At 41.7% G+C, this 24632-nt stretch overlaps 1 protein-coding gene across 4 annotated transcripts in view; it reads left to right on the top strand.

Annotated features, from left to right (window-relative positions):
- Window positions 1-24632, top strand: part of LOC117498866 (beta-1,3-galactosyltransferase 1-like) — a 102176-nt gene that overhangs the window by 26875 nt on the left and 50669 nt on the right. For all 4 annotated transcript variants that reach the window (XR_004557616.1, XR_004557617.1, XR_004557615.1 and 1 more), the window contains exon 2: window positions 12242-12289. The gene's annotated coding sequence lies outside the window, so the exon portion shown is untranslated. The remainder of the gene's footprint in view (window positions 1-12241; window positions 12290-24632) is intronic.

Genomic DNA, 24632 nt, shown 5'->3' with positions numbered 1-24632 from the left:
TGAAATTCTGATGTTTTCTTCATATCTAATGACATTTATAGCCCATGAAATATTCATCCAAGTTATTGGCAGTTTAAATTGTAATTAAAACGATAATTAGTGCAGCCCTACATTCATGTCTTGCTCTTCACAGTTACAGACAGATAAATCATAATGTCATCATCCCAAAAAGAAGAGCAATAAACACATCACAAAAGATGTGAAAAGTATGCATTCGAATCGGGTGCTATTATTATTAGGCGGACAAAATGGAAGTGTAAAGCATATTTTCACACTAACATTTTATTCTATATTTATCACAAGTGAAATTGTGATTGTAAAATGTAACAATTGTATTGCAAATCTCAGATTCTCCTCGTATCATGCAGGTGTAGTCACAGTACACCTCTCCAACGGCACATTGTTGGCAGCTAAAGTCTTATTTACAAATATTTTCTGTTTTCCTTCATGACTACCGACTGCTACATCTGTGATGACTTTGAAGCTCCAGGATGTAAAATTGAGCATTTTACTCCGCTATCATTTTTGGTAAATGGAACCTGCAAATGGAGAAGCTACAGGCAGCGTTATGACAGCAATCTGTGGGGCTGATTACACTAATGATCACTTCTCATGAACATGAGCAGGTGGCATTTATCAAGATGAAATGAGTCCATTTTTGTCAAGGTTGGGAGATTCATGAGAATATTTGTTAGACTACATTTACTGGTTATCATTGAGGGTTTCAGGGATGGCGTGTTTTTGTAGGCGGACCCAAAAGTTAGCTTTGGAATTGGGATTTTATTCAACACATCTTGGCAGAAAATAATATCTGTGGCAAACACACATTTATGAAACAGATTTTGTTCAGCAGGATAATCTCCATAAATCTCCATCACTCGTATGCTTTTATTATTTACATATACAGAAAAGCTTTGACAGATTCCCCTGTGCGGTATCTACTGACGTATATTATGTCTTAGAATAAAACCTGAAAAAATCTTAAGCTTTTTCACAAACTATATTTCAGGCAGGATTCTAACCGAAACAAACCGGTTAAAAAAACTGCTAACTTCGAGACAAGGGAACTGTAAGGGCTAAAATGACTTGTATCCGTTTTTAGGACTCATTCCTGCACCACTCTGTCTTCTTGAATATAAAGTTGTGCCCACTACTTGTTGAAATTAAGTCATTCTTATTAATATAGTTACACCGTTTCCTACTGATATCCCAAACTCTTACGTCAGGCGTCTTTCTTGGCCTTCACGAACGTCTCGTTGAGAACACATCGTCCTCGTCGGTAACATTAACCTCTGCCAGTTCACCCTGCGGCAACAAGGCATCCAATGAGCAGCCACGCTTTGTCAACCCCCAATGTCTCGCTCTTTTTGAGATTATGACACAAAGAAATGAACGCCCTGCATATTCATCACTATTACCAGTGAGCAGAGTGTGAGTTTAATTGAATATGTAACGCAGGGCTCGGCTCATTGCATCGTCGAAGCATGGACCACTCACTGCTTCTCTTCATGGGAGAGTACAAATGCTGGGGAGATGAACCGCAGAATCCCACAGCAGGAGCTCCAAGTCCAACTTCTAAAGGGAAATACTTCTGCGAGATATGTGGAGTCATAAAAAAAAAAACGCAGCCTGGACACAACATTTAAATAACGAGATTAAATCAGCGGCTGAGCTGTGATTGAAACACCTCCCTCCAGGCTCCAATTGATTGGCCGTTTCACCGCCGTCTCCATGTGAGCCGGATCAATGCGGCAGGATCGGCCCATGCGGTGGAGTGATTGCTACAATTAGCTGTTAACAGTGAGGTATGAACCCTCAAGTTTCATTAATAGCCGCGTTTTAACTGGAATAAAAAAGCCAGCTCTGATTGTCCCGAGGGCTGGTGGTAGTTACCCGGCTGAGGCTAGACGTTGGGTGGCGGCGGGGTCCTTCTGGGACTCCAGCCGGCACGAGGGCGGGAGGATGAGAGAGCCCCGAGACGCGGTGGTGTGGGGCGGGGGAAGCAGAGCGGACAGGCCGGGCCTTCAGAAGTCTGACAGCTCCCCAGCAGAGAGGACCGGGAGGATGATGGGAGGAAGAGAGGAGGAGGAGGAGCAGAGGCGTCTCACGGAGATCAAAGGTGCTCTCATCAAGGGCTCGTCTTCCTTTGACAGGGGCGAAGAGGTGGGGAAGGGGGGGCTTCAATGGAAAGTCAATGACGGGGCTGAGGCTGTAGAGCTATAACAAAACCTAAGAGCAGACGGTAATCCTTTTACCTGTGGCTCGATATTCCTCAACAGACTCTCTCCATATCATGTATTTGCTCTGCCCTGAGAGCTTTATGCATGTCTAATGTAACACGCTATACTCAGCCACCGGATGAATTATTTGTGTTACATGCGTGTTCCTCACACTAGTTCAACGGAGATGTGCTTTGCAAACCACAAATAAGATGAGGTCCTACATCTATTTGAGTAGGGCAGTATATCAGGAAGTGGTATTACGCCAATATGTTGCACTCTAAACCGAGTCCCTATTTCTGTTGAGCTAACAGAGTCCCTTCACCTCATGACCCCTGAGCACAAAAACCCTCTGAACCCCAATCCGTTTGACAGGTTCTTTGCTCTTGTCACCTGTTGCCTCACCGCAATATATAAGTCCTGTATCTCTATGGATACAGGACAATGATGGCTAGAAGTGGGAACAATTCAAAGTGTGCAGTGTAGCAGTAATAATGCCAAGCATAGTAATTCAAATGCTACACAAGTAGAATTGTATAGCTTTCCATACAACTCTTTTCCAAGCTCCAACCAGTGTAACCAATACTGGAAAGTAAATGAGGGCTCTGCCTGCTCTACATATTGAACTACTTACATTTCTTTCCAACCTCTCCTTGCTGCTCTGTGTAAACAGCCTGCAGTTAAGTCGACTTCTCACTAAATATAGTTTCAAAATAGTCATTTTGGGTTTCTAGGTTTCCTGAGCAGCAGAGAATGTCATTGTTCTTTATAGATCCTGGTTGGCTTTCAGGCTCATATTCATGTCTTTTTCCTGACAGAAGTATTTGTCACACATGAATAGTTCAAGGACCTATAGAGAGTGGCAATATTTGTATGTTTTACAGTTTATGCATATATTATAAATGGTGTAATTTTGGGCTGGAAAAGTTAATCTTTCTAATTTGTCCGTTGGAGTGTTCTGAAACTTGTGGGTGTGCCTCTCCACTTTATTAGAATGCAGTGTTTCCATAATTTACGCTGATTAGCTCAGGTGAAGGGGGGGGGGTGAATCATTTGTTTGATCATTCATGTGTCACATGCAATATGTCAGACTCCACTGATCCCATTTTGATCAACCCTGAGAGAACATGCATCCCACAGCTGCACCCGGCCTTCAAAATGGCTTTGATTAGCTCCAGGTAGAAATCAAGGTGGAACACATTAGCGAGAGGCAATGTAAGATGACACACTTTCATGGAGAGCGTGTCACTCATTAAACATGTTGATAATGAACTGAGAGGTTACAGGGCGATCAGGGAGATATGACCCACTTCTGCCTCCTGAGTGCAGCTGCTCCCCCAGCTCTGAGGAGGAGGAGGAGACTCTTTTAGCTTGAGACGCTGGAGATGTCATTCCCTTGATTTACTATGCATCAACAGCTCGGCAAAGAGCAACGTCTATACTGGATGTGGGATGTAAAGGTTAGCATAAAGTGGAGGATTTATGAATAATGTGAATGCATGTCTCTCTTGTGGAAATCTCTGCTCCATAAGTCCGATGTGTAAAGATAGAAGAATGTACGGCACTGTTTGTAACATACGCACACACGTCTATAATGGAGTGATGCGGGAATGTGTCCTTAACCCAGAAATGTGTCAGCGTCTAGCACTTCCTGTTCTGTTTCGTCTCATAGTCAATAGGTTATTGGATAGATGCATGAATTAACGTCTGTGGTTAATGTAAGCTAACGGAATTTTTACGTTTTGTTCCATGACATACAAGAATTCTGGTTCCCCTGTCGCAAAGTCAACTTGTTATTAGTCTGCCTAAAATAAGATCTTAGGATATCACAAGCTTTACAGCCTACATACATCCTTCATCAATGCACCACCTTGAAGGCGCTCTTGGGACTAAACCTTGAAGCTTCTAAAACCCTCTAACAGCAGTATGGTCTTGCACTTTCTGACATTTGCTTTCCATGAATGTCTGAGAGAGACCTACATCTTTGTGTTTAAGGACTTAATTGACAGGATCTCAGATTGGAATGGGAATCTTAATTAGGGCTTTAATACCGCGGTGTGCATTGAAAAGGTCAACCAATTAGACCCATGGTTATGTTAAAGACACCGTGACAGGCCTCGCACCGAGACAAGTGTGTTGTCTGCTTCAGGTGCGTAATTAGAGTAATCAAGATCTAGGCCATTCTCAATTAGATCTGGGTCATTTCCATTAAAAATTCAAAAATCACTTATTTCTTCATGCACCGTGCATAATGCAATGCTCTTAGAGAACCAGGCACTGCTTTTAAACTTAATGAAAGCACATTTTAATCAGTTTGCCTGCTTATTGCGTGCCTAGAAAGCCAACCAGGTCCACTTAAAATAGTCAAAAATAATCAAACGGAAAGCCATATCAATTGATGAGTGATTTAACACATTTTTGAGTTGGTAAACTTCATGTACAGTCACTTTATTGAATTGTATATTAATCCATGTCTGATAAGTTTAGTGCATCAGAAGTTTTTAATAGAAAATCCAATACATCTGTCTTCTAGACACTCAAATGTTTGTGAAAAATCCATGAAGAACCCCAGGAAAAATCCGCCCCAAAATACAAGGAAACGTCCTGTTTGACCTACATCGTAAATACATCTCCCACCAATGTAAATACTGGTATTGTAGAAGTATGAGGGGTCGCAGAGGCTGGAAATGCACAAGAAAAAGCATTTAACTGACAGTAGAAGTAGTAATACTACCTTTTCTAGTAGTATCTATAAGTGTTGTAGTGTTTGTGGCAAATCCCAAACACTGATTTTATGTCCGTAAGGAAGAAAGAAGTTATTTTTGTTTATGTAAAGCAGCAGAGTTTTTCTTTGGTTCAGAACAGACTCGTGTGATCTGGATTTGCGGTTGAATTTGAACGAGAACAGAATCCAGTGAGCAGGAAATGTGACCTTGAAGTCGTGTCCCCCGGGCGAACACACAGACTGAGTTGATTGTTGAGCTTAGCATATCTGCAGAGCTTGATTTTACCTGCAAAATGTTTGGAATTACATTTAAAAAAAACGTCATTTCCATATCTGCTGTCGGAGACTTTGTGAAGACGACTAACGACAGCTGACAGGAAGTCTTCAGGACGCCTTCAAGCTGAAAGTTAATTATCTCATCGGGCCCCGCGGGTAACTCAGGATCTGACGGTATCTGTTCCGAGCTTTCAGACCACACAAAGGCACGCTGTGATTGTGACACCCCCCCCCCACTCCCCACGGTTAGCAGCGCTGATCAGAATTGTTGCCGTGTCAATAGGAAGTGGAGCCAGATGATTAGCAGTGTTGTCAGACATGTCCATTAGCCATTAATAATAGAGAGAAACAGTAATCCATGAAAACCCCAATGAAATCCTTTCTGTATTGTGAAGGATTCCTTTCTCCTCAGCAATGATTTCTCTTTTCATTTTCTTTTGAAGGGCAGCGGTTCATAGCTCCGAATCATGTCCGCTGTAATCACCATGTCTTCATTATGACGGACAGAAATATGCAACTCGTTGTGAAAGGTCGGAGGAGTACTGGAGGATTTTAGGATTCAGCTTAATCCTTGTTCTCTCTAGGAAAGTCTGACATAATGAGTGTGGCCTCGCCGACCCCGAGTTGTGATACCCTAATGTCATTTTGAGCGTGCTAATGTTAGCATTAGTTTAAAGCACCTCCCTTCCACCACTTTTATGACATAAGGTGATTATGAGACAATGTGATATGTCAACAACATTAGTATGTTTATTTAACTATATTTTCTTTATATAAAATATTTCATACATGGAGTTCAAAGTGCTGCTCAGGAAAAAAGTTATTCATGTTTTGCAAAATGAAATAGGTAAAACATGAAATAAAATAAATCATCAGCCCTCCTGTTGTCTTTGGGTCAAATCTGACCGATTTACTACTTTCATCAATCATAGCTTTTTTGTTTTACATTCGATTGCATTAAGGCAGGGCTCTCCAACACGTCGATCGCGAGCTACCGGTAGCTCGCGGGCAGCTTTTCAGTAGCTCGCCGCTCGATTATCGATGATAGCGTAGTAAGGTTGCTTATTGATTTTTCGGCCGCGGCTGGACAATAACGTTTTTTTATTTTAGAATTTTTTCTGTCACACGAATATCAAATGGTCGGTGACGCAGAGCTCAAGGAACAGACGTGACAGCAGCACAGCGACAACACACACGGAGCAGTCTGCTTTCTCCACCAGCACCAGTCCAGAACCAACAGCAGAATGACCCGCTCTGAATCAGGCCCTGTCGCTGCGCCTCAGAGACACACAGGGAGGGATTTGTGTTTTTTGAAAAACACTCGTTATCGTCATGTCAGGTTTTTGGTGGATTTAATCAAGTCTTGGATTGCAGAGTATGAATGTCCTCTTGCTATTTTCAGTTGATAAATACTTGTGTAAAGTTTGTGAAGGCAGGAGGAAAGCTTTCGCGATCACCGTCTCCTCTCCGTTCCTCCAAACCCCGCCCCCTCCCTGAAAATAATGAGTGACAGGCTGATAGTGACCCGATAGAAACGTTATTATTCACTTAATCACTGATTGAGATATGATGAAGCTAACTTAATCTCATACATTCATGGGATTTATGTAACAGTAAGACAGAGAATGTAAGTGTGCACCCACATGCACTATTTTTGTTTTTATAATGCTATTGTAAATACTCCTGTTGTCTGCTGTGTTCAGACTCAAGTCCTGTGTGTGATGCCACATTCAAGACATTCAGTGTCTTTTTTTTAACAGAAGACCGTAGCTAGAAGCTGCAGCTAGACTGCAGAAGTATTAGTTTTTTGTTTTTGAGGATGGAACCATTTTCACACACAGATATAGGGAGGCTAGACCTATACAATTGATTTATTATGGTTTATAATTTAATGTCAAGACGAAGAAGAAGAAGAAAAAGATGGCTGAACAACTGTTCAGTGTCAATCCTGTGGAGATCTCCAAAATAATGTTCAGCTGAAGTCTCAGCAAAACTCACAACATTTCTGGAGCCTTGTAGACCCAGAAAACTATAAGAACATTCACCAAGCAGCACTGAAAATGTCTGCTTTATTTGGTTCTGTTCTACATACCTTTGTGAAGCAGCTTTTTCTGACATGAATGAAATCTAAATACAGAACAAGACCGACTGATGAACATTTAAATTACTATTAAGTGAACCTAAGTGGGTCCAGCATACACCTCTATGGTGGACTGCATGCAGTGCCATTCATCTCACTAACAAAAGAGTGAAATGCTTGTAAGGTGGTGATTAAGGACACTTATGTGAATGTTCAGTGATGTACTTATTATGTGGGCCATAATAATATGTGAGAAATCTTCGTTTTCTTGGACCTTATTTTTGATAAGCTTTAGGTATTGCAATTTCACACGTGTACAAAAGTATAGCTTAATTCAACTGATGAGGGCTATGTGAATAAATGTAAGCGATGTGATGCAAGTAGCTCTTGGCCACTTTCATTTTTTGAAAGTAGCTCTCAGATGAAGAAAGGTTGGAGACCCCTGCATTAAGGCTTTATGATATCCTTCACAGTAGACAATTGAACATATAAAATGGCTGATCACCACTTTCATTGCATTTTGGATGATTTAGTCAACTTTGTAACCAGTGGCGTTTTTATATGTACAAAAGTGGTGGGGCACAAAAAACTTAGATGTCTATATATAAGCTTCTGCAGTGACGTGCAGTGAGGTTCATGGCTGCTGAGACACTGGCACTGACTCTTCAGGTTTACAAATATTATATTTTGACCTAAACCAAAATATAATATTATTTTCAAAAGCTTTTTTTGTCTGATGCTTCCATTAATTTTAAACAGACAGTTCAACAAAAGGATACCCAAAAAATGTCATTTTATCATTTAAATATTGAATTGTTCTCTCTTAGTAAGATCCCATTTTCAATAAAATGGCGGTCTTACCTTGACTTGAAGATGAAGTCCATTTGCCTATCCTTCTGGACAAACATTTCTATTACTTTTTTGTAAAAGTCCTCCTTATCTTCTTGTAGTTTCAAAAGTCTATCATAAATCTATAAATGATAAAAAAATTATATAAGTAGGGTAGACATGTGGATATTATCCGGCTAATCAAAACGTGCATTTATCTAACAGGTACGTTTCCCACAGATCTTATTTCGAGCTATTTTCTAAAATCCTCTGGAGAAATCTCATTGCTTTTTTGTGCTTACTTCCTGGTTTTAGGACGCGCCACTGCAGCTCTCTCGTCTCCTCTTCACACAGCACACTTTTCGCGGCACACGTACTTACAGCCAATCAGCTCTGAATAATTTGAGATGACGTATGGTGGGGATGGTAGCTCCATGCCCCTCTGGTCATTATTTTTTTGCCACACACATTTCATTACAAAATACTCTGAGCATGCGCAGTGAAGTTTTTACAGTCACCGTTGACTTCACAGCGAGAGGGAGGGGCATAATCAGGTTTTGTCCCACATGGCTCTAAACAGCTCAATAGGCACACACTGTGACTGTAGACACACTAATTAGAAGAACACAGACTAAAACAGCAATGTACAGACGAATCAGATGATTAAACATGATCTTAAAATATATTTTATATATTTTTTTATTTATTTTTTTGCATTTTTGTAATCATTATTTGTAATACTTTCTGCTGACACTAGGTGGGGCTGTGCCCCACCTGCCCCTAATGACCAGTCGCCACTGTTTGTAACACATATAGTGTTCCCGGTCAAAAATGACCGCCATAAAGAAAAGGAATTAGTAACCATCCGGATCAGATAAAACACACACACACACACACACACACACACACACACACACACACACACACACACACACACACACACACACACACACACACACACACATACTCTAGATGTGTTCCCCCCCTTATGTGCCCAATCCCCCCCCATGTGAATCACACCTGGCACACACACACACACACACACACACACACACACACACACACACACACACACACACACACACACACACACACACACACATACTCACATACTCTAGATGTGTTCCCCCCCCTTATGTGCCCATCCCCCCATGTGAATCACACCTGGCACACACAAACACACACACAGAACAATTTGACACATGTCCCGCTCTTATGTGCCCATCCCCCCACATGGATCACACCTGGCACACGCAATACATGTTCAGTGTCTATTCTTTGTATATGTACTGCAGTGTTTCATGTATACCAGTAGTCTGATACAATATGTAAAGTTTGAAAGGGTGTTGAATGAAATTTGGTGATGATTAATGGTTTTTGTGTTCATGTAATAGCAGTTAAAACAGGACCGGTCCAATTTGACCGTGAACACCAAAGTAAGGGGGGGGAAACGAAGACAATAGGGGGGTTAAATAAAACGTGGATACGAAATTAACAAATCAAATAGAATTAATAACAAAGGCTGTAACATTTCTTCAAATTAAAAATCAAATAAGCAGGCACTCTCCATTGCTCCGTTAGGACACATAAGGAACATTTTAGAAATAACCAATATACAAAACAGATACACTTTTATTGGCTTGTTTTAGTCACAAGTTATGTTCATTATGATGCAAATAAAGGTTTTAATGATGTTAACCCTATTCATTTCACATCTGGCACCGAACCATGACTTGAAATGCAACCGAAAATGATCCCCTTAATGGCACACAGGAACAATAACAATTACACGCTACAAATATCTTTTTTTTTTACAAAGCACGTCTTTATTGGGCTCTTATGGTAATTTCCGCATCGAGCCGTCACTGACAAACAACACGGGGAGTGTATTCGGGGCGAAAAAGTAGCTCATCACTCATCTCGGGATGCATTTCCACAACAAAGATTTGTGCTCCCAGAGGAAAGAGACACAAAGTCTAATGACGGCTGGCAGCACAAACTAAAGGTGCATTTGCTCTCTCCCCTTATTATTCCTCGTTGTTGAATAATTAAGACCTATTGTTATTTCTCGGGCCACCCACTGTAATGATGGCAATAATTCATATTATGCTGATTAGCGCGGTGACATGGGGGGGGCGTAATGCATTCCACAAGGCATCGTTTTTTCCAGCGTTATGCTAGGACGCTTCACACAATGATATGAAATGTGTGAATTAGCTTCTATAGGCCACGACAGCATGATTGTGATGCTTTAATTATTCTCTGTATAGTAAGCCAATTTGAAGGTGATTGCTCATCAGTGTGTGGGCTCATGAGTGTGTGTGTTAGAAGTGTGTGTGTGTGTGTGTCCCCCCCCACCCTCCGTGTTGGTGTGTGAGTGGCGTGTTAGTGGGAGGCTGAGATGACTCCGCTGACATCTGGCTGTAGCTGAGCCCTGAACAGGTACACTGACTCCACGGACACACGCCACTCAAATCAGAGGGCAGGAAGCTCTTCCCAATTACCCAGAGCGCACTGCTCCCTGCCTGTTAGCGGTGGCAGCGCTCCTTCCTGACCTTGATACGCTGCTTCCTGTCTTCAGACTGATGGCAGGGAGACATCATCATTGGGCTCTACTTTTATTTGCTTTTCTCTTTTCTCAGCTCGTTGGCCTGTCTGTAATCCACTTTGGCCCCCCATTGATTTATCTTAACATCTTAACTACTGCTAAAATGATTAGCTGCTAATTGATTTGTTAATCGACACAAAATCAATAAGCAACTATCTTTATTATTGATTTATCTGTTGAGGTTTTTTCTCTGTTTTTTCCAATGTGAGCAGTTAGTTATTTTTAGACGTCTTTAGGTTTCTGGTAGGATAAATCATTTCGTACTAAGATGATGGGTTAGGGTATTATGATATTGTAAGGTTGACTATTGGTGCTTTCACAAACTATTTACCCATTGAGATGTTTTACTAATCAGCAATGTACATAAACTGTAATGACGTGTTGACATAAGGAAAATGACAAAGCTATAACAGTCTGATTTGTTTTGTATCACGTTACTGTAATGCAGCCTTTCAAAGCAGGAAAAGAGCCCATATTCAGATATATACATCTGAGATGATATCATCTTGTAACCTCTATGTCAGTATAATGTCGGTAAATTGCACAGTGACACATTTTATAGTTAAAAAAATTATGAATTATTCCCTGAAATAATTAGCAAAAATCGTTGTTACCTCACCGTAGACTGGTGTCCAAAATATATCCCTATTAATTATAGTCTACTGTGTTTACGGTTTGACATTTGATTTGACTGTCTGCATTCTATATCCTATAAATTGCTCTGAGAAAGTTGCACAGCGTGGAAAACAGGGTTCATTTCCTGCTAACAGCCACGCAATAACGATGAGTCATGCGTCTGAAAACCTGCAGTTGACTTCTCATTATTGAGTAACAACAACTGGAAGACATCCTAAATATAAACCCATGGTGAAACATCACAGTCGTGTCCATTGTGCCAACTCCTGTCATTGAAATTCTTCTGGAATATAATAATCAGTAGCGTGTTATCTGAGTTCAGTGCCATCCTGAAGGAGAGTGAAGAACCTGAGAACCTGCAATTGGCTGCGTCTGCCACGGAAGCTCACAAAACTCAATTTGATGTGCGAGAGTTTCATTTGACCTTTTCTGGGCGCGAGTGAGCCGAGAATGATAAGTTCTCATAAAAGAGCAAACATCGATAGAAGCCTCCACCTTCTCCGTCTGTTTGTTGCCGTAGTTAGATGTAGCGGCGGTGTGTAGCATATTGATGAGATTAATACTCTTAAAACTCCCCTTGTTGTTGACGTCAAGATATATTTGCTTTGAGCCTTTCTGCAGCTTTTATGAAGCATAATGCTGACTCATTGTTTCATTCTGTGACTGAATGGGTTCAGCTGAATTATATGTATTCATATTCAAATGATTCAAAATGAACACGTTTTTTTTGTTTTGTTTTCTTATGTTGACAGCTGGCCTTAAAAGCCCTAAAGCCACACAGCATCATCTAATCTCCTTTCCTTTTCCAATATCCTTCCTTTCTTTCTCATGTCACTTGTTCTGACCTGGCTCTGTCTTTTCCTCCACAGATGGTATGAGGAGCCCATATTGCCTCGGCTGGGAGCCAGCTGTGTCAGGTAGGCTACACTGACCTCCGCTTCCTGTCCGTTTGTCAGAGCGCTGCTCACTCAGGGATGTAGCCTATTTCTGCTTTTTCAAATCCGGTCCAGTATTTCACATCCAGTAACTCCCTCGGCTGGAACGGGAAGAGAGGCTTTGAATAAAAGTTATTGTTTCCTCTGAACTTCACTGCTTCAATCTCAATGTGTAATGAAGCGTAGGCTTTGTCACACTTGCATGAATTTAACTCTCCTGGGTTCATCAAAGGGAATGACTAAACTGAAGAGAGGTGCTTCCTGTGTTGCATTTCAGCTCCTTTCCCCTTCCCTTCCTCATGCTATCCAGCAACACAATAATATATGCAGTTTATTACAGATTCTCTTGTATGATATAAGGGAAAAGGAGCTTGTTGTAGATAGGGTTTTTCTTTTTACTTGTCTATCTTAGAAAAGATATGGATGAATATATGAATGAATATGATATGGAAATGATAGGCTCCTACAGCTGAGCACTGTTGGGACGTTATGTCCGTTACCTGACTGAATGCTAGCTAGCATAAACGCCACAATCAGATTGATTGTACGATTAGAATGTGCTTTGTTGGACTTCCTGTTTCTATTCATTCCTGTAGCTCGCTTTGAAAGCTCTGCGATTGACAAGGAACAGCTGATGGTTGATGTTGTTAACAGGAGTTATCTCAACCCAGTCTCACGGCATTTCGTCTTACAGTCACGAAATACATTTCATCTATTGATTCGTGTTCACCAACACGATTTTCACATTTTTTTCGTGTCACACAGAACGATTTTAAAAGCAATGTATTTGTATTGGTAGTGTTTCGTGCCTGCACCACGTCTTTTGGAAGACCAGAAGCTGTGTGGTTCATAAAAACATTTTCTTACTCAATATCAAGCCACGATTATTGTTTTTATGTTAAATTGTATAATGTCAGACTTTTTTGGGGCTCAGAGCCTCAGAATACTGAAATCTGTATTTTTTTAAATCTTTTTTTGCTTCTAATTTGTTATTATTTAGTGCAGGCAAGAAACATACTACCAATAGAAATACATTGCTTTTACAATCGTTCTTTGTCAGAATACTGAAATCTGTATTTAAAAAAATCTTTTTTACCTTCTAATTTGTTATTATTTACATTGCTTTTAAAATCGCTCTGTGCGACACGAAAAAAAAGGGAAAATCGTGTTGGTGAACACGAATCAATAGATTACATTTCGTGCCTATAACACCAAATGGCGTGAGACTGGGTTGGTTATCTAAACGAGAGAGATCGCCTAAAGTTTCCTACTTGTTGGCTTTATTGTTACAATTAACTATCACAATATGAAGTGTGTCATTTTAGTTTAAAAAGTCCAAACATACAGTTGTCTGTTTTGCAACTCACTCTCGTTGTTTAGCTTGGCCAAACATGATCAGTATTGTTTTGTAAAATGCCCTTTTTGGCCAGAAAATCAAATAAATACAGTTTTTTCGAGATGTTTTCACAGCAACATAGAACAATATTAGAGAGGTAGCTTTAACCTGGTTACTTCCTTAACAAAAAACAAATGATACTTTCTTTACTGCAGAATAAATCTTGTGTCAAGAATTGTAAATGTTTCACCAGTATTAATATAAAGGACTAAACGTGTAGTATCTTTCATAGCATGCATCCCTGGCCACAGTGTGCTCCTCCAGTGTGTGAGGACGGTGTTCCGTGTACGGTTGCTCCTGGGTTTTGTAACAAAATAATGTGTCTGAAATAAGACATTAAGAAGTGCCTCTGGACTCGCCGGCAGAGACACAAACAGTAAGCATACATATGTCAGATGCTCCCTGCGAGCTAAAGTGCAAATCCCCTTCATATGCGAGCATCCTTAGCGCCACGGGCAGGGACTCGGCGAAAAGGTCAAATCTCACACTGAGTAAATGAAAGAAATTGCCGCCTTTTGCATCGCCTCACCGTGCTGTTTTTAGCCTTTGCTGAGCATTAGTGACTGCTGCTTACTCCCACACACCTAATCACCACTCAGCATGCCACATTAATACATGAATCACACTACAAATCTGCATATAATTAGCATGTGCTAGCCTTGAAGAGTGTGGTGATGTCATTCAGCTCTGCAGCCCGGACACATTGTGTTTCTGGCTGCATTCAAATCAGTAATCACAGACACATTCCAGTTTCGTCATTAAAGGGGGAGCTTCAAGAGGATGTTCAGGAGAGGTGATTGAAATAAAGGAGATTGTCAGTGAGAATGGAAACCCATCTGGTTCCAGTGGATCATATTCATCTCGTTGAAGTAGCGGAGGAGGAGAGCTACATTTTGTTTAAAGCTAATCAAGCACACTACAAATGGCTGCTCCACACAAGTGTAGCTAGAATGTCATATCTGAATGCATGGGTGGTTCACACACAACCTCATGGTGAAATATTTAGAGAACAGGAGTGGATGTATTGATGCGCCCTGGGGAAGAGCAGTCGGTATCTTAGAGGCAGCCTTCTTTGAACTGCTTCCCCACATCAGGACTCTGGGAGTTCAGAGTATATCAAAAGGGTAAAAAGCACCACTTTACCCACTATTTTCATTTAGAAAACTCACTCTTTTAAAATATTCTATCAACCCTGGAGATAAGTCGGAGGAATTGATTTCTTCTTCTCTTATTTGGCGAGTGAAATAAAATGACACTGTGATGAATTATAGTTATTACACTGCAGCAGGTTTAGAAGCAACTCGCTGACACAAATCCAAATATAAGAATGTGCTAACATAATTCATCTTCCTCTATGAGCCGTCTTCTTACATGAAAACATCATTTTTCTGTCTTTAATTGCTTGTCTTAACAAGGCACTCATGCATAAAGTGTGGATTTAAGAAGACAGACTTATCTTTGCATCAGAATGTGCTTATACCGGACTCCAGATATTTCCTTTGATTTCATCATAATGCTGACTATCTCACTAGAATACATTTCCGATGGATCCATTGCTCAGCCAGTCCAAGTGTTAGTCTACCAGCAGAGTCGCAGGCTAATTGAACAGAACGTGGCGATCCAGCTCCAGGCTTCACAGCTTCATCATCATTCATCAAAGACACCTCAGCGGGCACTTTATCATGTCTCAAGACCAATTTCTCAATCTTTTTCCCTATGAATACATTATGCCACCAAGTCGTATATCTTCCCTGGCTGTCCTTGTGGCGAGCGGACAACCTTTTTGGAGTAAACTGCGAACACAGGAGAACGCAGTGAGATATCTGTGAGTCATGTGACCCCACGGTGAGACATCAGGGAAGCACAACCCTCACGGACAATCCCCAGAGATAAAGGTCTCCGTCTTGGCGTGGGGGTTGTAACTCATTAGTTGATTCCGCCGATCAATCACCGTTGAATTATTGTGGGTCATTACGAAACATAAAGCTCGAATGTCGGCCTCGGGGGAAATCCATTGTGGCGCAGTGGGAGGTAAGGCACTTGATGAGTGTGAGAGAATGTGTGTGTGTGTGTGTGCACTCCAGACTGTATGAACTCTACTTAATGGCTTTCATTGTCAATGAAAACAGTAATTTATCCCCATGGATTGTGTATTCCCTATAAAACATTCCCCGTTTCAATCTCTACTACATCCACCACGGCAGCTTTTGTGGTTGCATTAAACGATCAGTGCTGGAGGATTTACAGACACACAAAGACAGACCGCACCATTTTGAAGCAATGACACAACGATTAAGCTTTTATCGCACGGATGACTCGCTGACTGACGGCCATTGTTTGGCATTATTCTATTTCAAAGGCTCCATTTGTGATTACGGCATGGGCACAACAGGAAGGCCTCTTCAAGAGTCTTCAGATCAATGTGGTAAGTCCTTTTATAAGCTTTTCAAACGTCACAGCGGGAAAGGGCAATCGTAGAAGATTGTACTTGTCAGATTAAATGAAACCGTGGTGGGGTTTCAATCGGCCAGCAGCACGAGGCTCCAGATTCCAACAATAAGATCTCAGCACTTTGAAAAAGCAGCAGCTGGACGACTGTGGAGGCACCTCGCAGGTTCTCTGGGTTGATTTATCATATGTGTTCAAACGAGTGCATGGTGGGATGAAAGGGAGATTGATTCAAGGCCAGGTTATTTGTCTTGGCTGGGGCATGAATCACAGCAGCCTCCCCACAGGACAGCTTTCTGCTGATGTACAAGATTTCAAATCATATCTGGGGTCAGCTGGGTTTGGAGATCACGCCGGGGTCAGATAGTAAATGCAAATCAGGCTCTCATTTAACTTGGAACAGGTTGCTGTGTCAGTGATAGCAGACAGTGTAACCTCAATAGCACAATGTCATTATAGTTTGATTATAGCCGCTTGTGTTCTTGAGTCTTTTTGGGCTTTTCTAGGATAGAATTTGTGGAGACAGTGTTTGAGCTTCAATCGTCTACAGTAGGTGAGTGATTGGTGATATTTAGTTGTACATGCAGAAGAAAACTCTCTCTGTAAATGTGCATAGTGTCTGTTTTCTGCAGGCTGCTCCGGTCATTCAATTCCACTCATTTCCCTCTGAGCAGGTTAAGCTAATCTAAAGCGGGTCCTTGGAAATATCAATAAGACGGATCAATGAGTCTGTGCTTAAACCAGCGGTGTGGAGGCGGTGTCTACTTCAATCCGAGGTTGTGCCGCTGCAACGTTTCCACCACAACGCCCGCGCTGCATGTGAAGTGTGCTGAACCTCGTGGTCACTCCCGTGTGCGAGGTTCAATCTGAAAGGAGCAGCAAATGGTGTTTACACTGGCCTTTTTGAAAGCAGCACAATGCGGCGCTGTGTAGAGCAGCGATTACTTTTCTGTCTGTTGGTAGAGCTCATCCACTTGAGCAGATAGCTGTGCCAGTCGGGGGAGCATCTCTTGACAAATGAAGGTTTCATTTCAAGTGAAGGTCGCGAGCTGCTTTTGTTTTGAAATCGCTGGAGTGGATCTCTGGGAGTTGTATTTCACTTTGCTGCTAATTTAAAGTTTGTGGCTGACACATCCTTGTGAGGAGTCCATAAGCAGTCAGTCACTAACAGATGTCTGAAGATTAAACTATTCTGCTTTCTTTCAGCGTCACAGTTCTGGTATAACTTGCGCGCATTGTACCAGACTTCACAGTAACAGAATAACATGGAGATTGTGTTTGTTCCCTCCTAAACTCCCATGGCTAATGTGTCCGTTTGCTTCAACTGAAGTGCTATTTGAATAGTCTAACAGCGTATGAATCCCCCAAACACATCTCCAATTTTTATTTTTTAACTCAAAGACTTTAGAAGTTATTAAAAAGTAAAATATGTTCTCTTGCCTGCTGTACATCTGATTCTGTCATTTCAGTCTCCACTGGTTTTCAATCATACTTTTATACTTGTGATAGATATTCCTATGAAACGGGTATTCTATTGGATTCTAAGTGAAATTAAAAAGGAAGCCTGCAGAAATATGCTTTTTGGAAGTAAAACCAATTTGTCTTTAGACATGTAGTACCAACTACTTTGGTGCAATACCTCAAAAAATGTGTTTGTGATTGTCTTGATCCCTAGGTCGAGGAAACTCATGTTCCCCGATAGATTGACCCTGATGTCTTAATAATCTGATCTCCCAACAGAATAAACCATTTTGATTCAAAGAGTATGGAGAATTTGTTAACGTTGTTGTATTGCTGCGTAAATGAACCCTGCTGCTTTAAGGGTCCGCTAACTTGCCATTTGAATAAGAGCCTTATATAACGTAAAAAGCCTGCCAGTGGCACGCTGGAGGTTGATTGATGATGTCTGAGCTTGACCGTTGATGACAAGGTATCAAGGTGGAAGTGCTTGAAAATGAAAATGTTCCTCCAAAGAGCGACATGCCGGCACAAGTGTCTTGAGTGAGCAGCCCATGCATTATTCATCTCTGCTCCCCTTGCATAGCAAAGCCTCTGCCAACTTCTGCTTTGACCATTTACCCCCCGCTCGTCCCCTACACTTTCTTCTCCTTCCATTTCCTGGAGGTGTTTTCAGACACAGAACACTATCTCTTTGAACAGTGCTGTTTGATGAATTGATGATTGAAATGAAACTAGTGTGTGCTTTCTCCTTTAGTCTTTTGTGTATTCAATGAGCAATTCTTAACCATGCATCGCTCTGATAACGCTCAACTCTGTAGATGAATGGAGCAACCTCCACATACTGACAGCCTCCTTCATGAGGGGGGCTTCACACTGCAATTCCTTCACTTTAATGTGCTGATTGGACTTGGGTACAATAGTGTTTTGATGACAATTAAAAAAAACAGGTTCAAAGGCAGATTTGTGGTTGCCCATGTATTATAGCCGCCTTTATCAACTAGGTCATTTTCCTGAGCGATTTGAAGAGAGAAAGTCAAAAGGAAGCAAGAGACTAGGGCAGAGTGGGAAAGAAACACAGTGAAAACGATCAAAAGAATGACAAAGAAAGGAAAAGTGTCTTTTCCCCCATGTTTATCTGCGAGTTTCACTTCCACCGTTCGTCTTGTAAACATGTTGACATCCACTTTTACATCTCGGAACAACTGTTTTTGCTGCTTCGACTGAACCAACAAAAGGCAACCTAAACTTTCCAAGTTCTATTTCTCTGGACGTAAGCACTCTGCCACACAGGCTCACTCTCCACTCTTATCCGTGGGAGTGAAGGCTTTGGAGCCGTCTCTGGTGCCTTGAGAGTGGGCTGCTTAGCATACTAAGTACTTTGTGTCGGTGGTATGTTATGTAAAAGTGATTCTAGGACTAATTTCACTTTAAAGGGGCCAATGCTGTGGCACAGCTGTGGGCGTGAACGCTTTTAGTTGAAGTGACACTTGATCTTGAAGTCATTTTAATTCCAACTGGACACCAAAAAGGAGGAAAAGCTGCGAATATCAAGCTCACAATGATCATTCTTATCATCGTCTTTAAAGATGAATCCAATATCAATTAGGGCAGAGAGTGTCTCTTGGTTTTGTTCTGGCAACTGCAGGTAATCTGACAGCCATCTGGCCGACACATGACAGCTTTGGCTTGGTCTTTTGGATGTGAAGCTTCTTACTTCCAATGTGATTTGTGTGATCTGTAATCAATGCTCACTGGCCTAAGCGGGCCAGTGTCTGTACATATTATACTACCAGTGTATTTGGTGTATTTGATTCTGGCCATAGACTATATGTAGTGCAAGAGGCGCCGTGACATCACCCATTCATTCATTGGGCAGCTCGCTATAGCAGCCTTGATAACTAGCACTTGATAGGTGCTTAATTCATTGCAAGAATGACTGTCTCTTGTCACCTTGATCGTTGCCCCCTGCTCTGTTATAGAGTGAGAGCACATAAGATATCATTCATAAAACCGTGTCTGCACGACTGTGTTTCAGGAAGGCCGGCGTTTATTTTTGTGTTTGTGAGAAGGCAAAAAAAGAGAAGAGTTCAAGGACTCAACAAGGGCTTTGGTCCCCGCCCCCCCCCCCCCACAGAGACAATGATGACTCTCCTCACACCCACCTACCGCCCTCCTTCCTGTCCTCCATTTTGACACTGAGCAACGAGGCCCGCTCTGACCTTGCAGCGATTTTTGCAAATGTGCACCCTCTCAGAAATACAGGAGGAGAACCGCCTGCAGCCCACAGACCACCACCTGGACACACACACACACACACACACACACACACACACACACGCACACACACACACACACACACACACACACACACACACACACACACACACACACACACACACACACACACACACACACACACACACACACACACACACACACACACACACACACACACGCACACGCATTTCACACAAAAATAGTACATTCGCAGAGGGAGCCGTTTCTAGGTCCCCATCTCCCCACGGGGGCTCCCTATGATCACAGGGTCCAGCAGTCAACATAACCCCTAGACAGCCCTGCCATTCAGCGCTCCCTCCTCCTTCCTCTCCATCACACCTCCAGCATAACAAGTGTCTCCAGCAGTCTCACTATGGCACTGTGTGACCCTTTCAGTCATGAGCGGCGTAACCCCCACCCTCCTCCAGAGCAACACCCATTTACAATCTGCCCGCCTCGACTCTGCGCCTGTGACGCCGCTCCGTTGTTTATTTATCACCCCTGGCCGTCCAATGAAGGGCATTATGAAAAGGATACCACAGCTTGGATCGTACCCTTCCCCCCCCCCCCCCCCCCCCCCCCCTTTCATTACTCACCACTTGAAGATGGCAGAGGACAGATGATCAAAGTGTGGGACTGTTTGATCACTCTGAACTTGTGTGCTTTGCCAGGTGAAAGGGTTCGTCTTTGAAAGGGACACCTGGAAATGCGCAGTGCTGTAGGGCCTCGCAAAGGAGGCTGTAATTGAATTGGAAACGACAAAAGGGACTCTGAAGCCACTGCTGTCAGGAAGCACTGTGAGCCCAGAGAGAAGTTAGAGGGGGGGGGGGGGAAGGAAGGACGTTTTCTCACCTTGCCAAGCTCAGAGAAATACAGTGCAAGCCAGAGGAGCAACCTTAAAGCAGACCACCTGGAAGAGAGGTCAAATCCTCATATTGCTGTATTCATTTGAGTGTTTTCTAGTTACAGAAAGAGTTGTTACCTTAACGACTCCATGTTGGGCTTTTCAAACCTATTTTAAAACCCGCCGGCTGAGCCAAAAGTATGTGCTCAAGGCTGGAAACAAAGCCGCTTCTGTGGAAAGTGGTTATTTTAGAAAGAAAAGGCTTCAAACTGACAGGTAGCACAAAAGGAAATGGCCTTAAGCACATCTGTTGGTACTACCAGCAGGTGTGCGCTGTGATTGGCTACCATTTTCATCATCGTGAACACGAAGGGTCGTTAGCAGCCAGATGCGAGTCGATGCATTCTTATCACTGTGGAAACCTTTTCACCATGTACAAGAGTTCCTTTACAAACTTTATCCCTCATATTATTCCACTTTTCTGGCTTTCAGCTGTGATATAGAAGCCTGCAAAAGGAGGAGGAGTGATGTTGTACATCTAGAGATTAGAGAGATCAGAGAGCCATGTGTTTGAAGGTGGGTGGTTGTGAGGTGGGTGTGAAGTAGAGGAACAGTACAGAGCCAATTTGAGGATGTGGCCTGCGCTAGTTTTACCTTGTTTTCAAGGCTTCTTGCTGTGAAGCTTCTGACCCTGCAGTGTGATCCAGACACATTGTTCCTGTGGGGGGGTTAACAAGGGACTGGCTGTAAACTCAAAGAGAAAGTTCAATGTCAAAGCATTTAGGAGGTGTGTAGGATCCTCCATCTGCTGCTGTTTCCTATTGATTCTCACACTTCCATCTGATTCAGTTCGATGGGAGGAGGGTTACCGGCATGATTCAATCACGACAAGTATCTACTGCTCAGTTTTCCTGAGAGTGATCGATGCATTAATGTGCGACCTTCAGCGCGGAGGTGTTAGCAACCCCGCTACACATCTTTGAGGACAAAACAGTGCTATTTCACATCATGTTAAATATCCTTAGAGAAAAATAAATCATTTCAGAATGATTCTAACAGCATTGATTTGGACATGTAAGGTTTGCAGAGGACCAGAGTGGAGACGTGATATCAGTCAGGAGATTAGCGTGGGAGGAAGGACTTTTTCAAGATGGGTGTTGTCCAATTAGTCCAAAATGTATCTTCTAAAAGTATGTGTTCAGCTTGTTTCAGAACTACAAACTCATTATTTAGCCACATTTCTTTCACAGAAAAGCCATTAACTACTTAGGCATAATTACAACCCACTCAATTATTTTGTCCTCTTTACCAGAACACTAAAATCCTCTAACACGTCTTTGAACTCAGACAACAGCCCGAAGCAGCGTAAACATGTGTACAAATCTGTGTCGTGAACAAAATCTGCCAAAAGGCTTTTCGGTAAATATATATTTTCACAAAAATAACGTGAATAAATGCTCGAACCCTCTGATGTAAGCAGTTAAAGGGAATTTCTAAAAAAAGACATCCCATTAAAAATGTAATGTGTAATTGCTACACAAGATTCAGCTATAGTTCATGCATCACCCCCAACCTTCAGCTCCTCCATTTTAGAAGCGTATTGTACGTGAAATAATAGGAGTAAGACGAGTGAATAGAACAGAACATGATCTGCCGTATTGTAAAGACGGCCTTCCCACGCATGTGTGATTTAACACTGACGTACTCTGCGGTCGTGTAAAGGTTAGTTTTACACGTATAGTCATTAATGCGGCACTGATGAGGGAACGATTTAGCTTTCAGTGAAACGCATCTTCTTTGATCTTGAAGGTTGCGTGACTTCTTTCAACACTTTGCGTTGGATGAGTCTCTTCCACATTCTTATCGATTTATTGTTCTGGTTGAAGATGTGATTTTCACAATAAACAGATCTTTATGTCGCAGGAACTTATATAAGCGAGTGGGAATTGTTATCTTCACATTACTTTTTATATACCTGGTAACCAATTAAATTCTCTTTTTAAATGAGGGCATTAGTTCGGTTTGTTGTTAGCGTAAGATGGATTAGCGTGAGCGTGTATCATTTGCACTTTGGCATAGATAATTAAAAGTCATTAAGACGTTTTCCACGTGAGCTTTGTTCATTTTCTGATTCATTTCACCCAAAGCACGAGGACAACAAGACAGCGTAGGTCACGCCTGCTAGCTTGAAATAGTCTACTGAGTTAGAAGGAACAATGTTGCAGCCGTCGGTAGAACAAATTGTTCTGAAACAGAACAGAAGGGTCTGGCCCGCTAGTTGGTGAGACGCTCTCTCTCTCAAGTACTGATACATTGTTAGGAACAGTAGGACACAAGGCAACACACACCTACACACTCACTCTTTGTTTGGCTGATTGCAATCCAAGGCTTTCAAAAACACTTGAATCCTTGCAACACGGACAATAAGAATACTTTATTCATAATGGCTTTTGTGACAATTGCTCCGTTAGAGAATGAAATGAAATAGATATATATTTAAAAGAAAAGGATAGATATAAACAAAACAACAATGTATACAGTGGTGTGTTAGTTTAAATAAGATATTTATGTTGTGCATTTTAATAATGTCCTATTTATACACATGTAAAAGATGTTAAAGTGTACTTTTCTATTTAAAAAAACACTCTTTAGGATTTATCCTGGGGGGAAATCGGTTTCATGACAATTTTAGAATTAAATATAAAGAAATATAAACATTTAAAATAGAGAAATATGTAAATAAACAAAAGAAAAATTGTCCTGAAAATAAAATAATAAAATGAAGTATAAAAACATAAGAAGTTTAAGTAAAAATAAGCACATTCTACGACTAAATATACACACAAAATTGAATATAAATATTTAAATTGAAAAAAAGAAGTCAAAGTAAAAAGATCCCCCCCCAAAAAATATGTAATAATACAAATAGAATAATTTTATGTGACGTTAAAGTAAACATTTATATTAACATGTATTTTACAATATATAAAGCGGTCAGTTAGTATTCATGAATTGCACTTTAAACATTTCTGCATCTCATTAGCTGAAGTGTGCTATAATGTCTTTGCCCTGAGTAAAGTGGGCAGGCGCCCCTCCTCTCAGAGGGAGGCTCCTCCTCCTCCTGCCTCCCTCCGTCTGCGCGGGTAAACAGACAGCAGTGACATCCACACGGGGAATAAAGAGGCGCTGCACCAGGAGATCATAATGCCCCGCCATGGGTGTCACTTGGGACTTCTTAGGTTCACAAAAGCGACTGTTATATGCGAGGTCACAGACTCGTTTTCTTTTCCCACTGCTCCCAATCCCCTGTGACACCGGCAGAAAGAATCCCTCTTCTCTCAGTTTCTATATTTAGTGTTTTCTCTGCATCAAAATAATTATATAAACCGTTTTATATTTGTCTTAAAGCTTAACAGTACAGTTGACTTTTATTCACATTTCTGCTTTAAGCAATAACAGTCCAAACTTTGAAAGAATCACAAGAATACAAACACTCACTAGAACAGAAAAAACTAATATTCAACATATGCAAAATGTCACAAATCCTCTCTTCTTCCTCCTTCTAATCCTTTCTCTGTCTCTTGCACACACACTAGGTCTTTGATGGCAGTGTGTGTGTGTGTGTGTGTGTGTGTGTGTGTCTCTGTCAACCCACATGGCTCAGCGTACCTGTCAGCCTCTCACGGATTCTCTTTGATGTCACCAATATGTCTACGTTAGTCCAAACTGCGACGCAGATACACGTTCAAAGAGAAGTCAAACATCCTGTGCAACACCTCAGCAGCTAATGAGCCACACACACTGCAGACTGTTGCATAATGTGCACGGATGGGCGGGGGGGGGGGGCGGGGATCAAAGTTGTGGAAACGTTTTCAGGGATGTTTTATTTCTATTCACTT

The sequence above is a fragment of the Trematomus bernacchii genome, unplaced genomic scaffold, assembly GCF_902827165.1.
Source record: "Trematomus bernacchii unplaced genomic scaffold, fTreBer1.1, whole genome shotgun sequence".
NCBI classification, from domain to species: Eukaryota; Metazoa; Chordata; class Actinopteri; order Perciformes; family Nototheniidae; genus Trematomus; species Trematomus bernacchii.
This window is presented reverse-complemented; position numbering and strand designations above follow the sequence as displayed.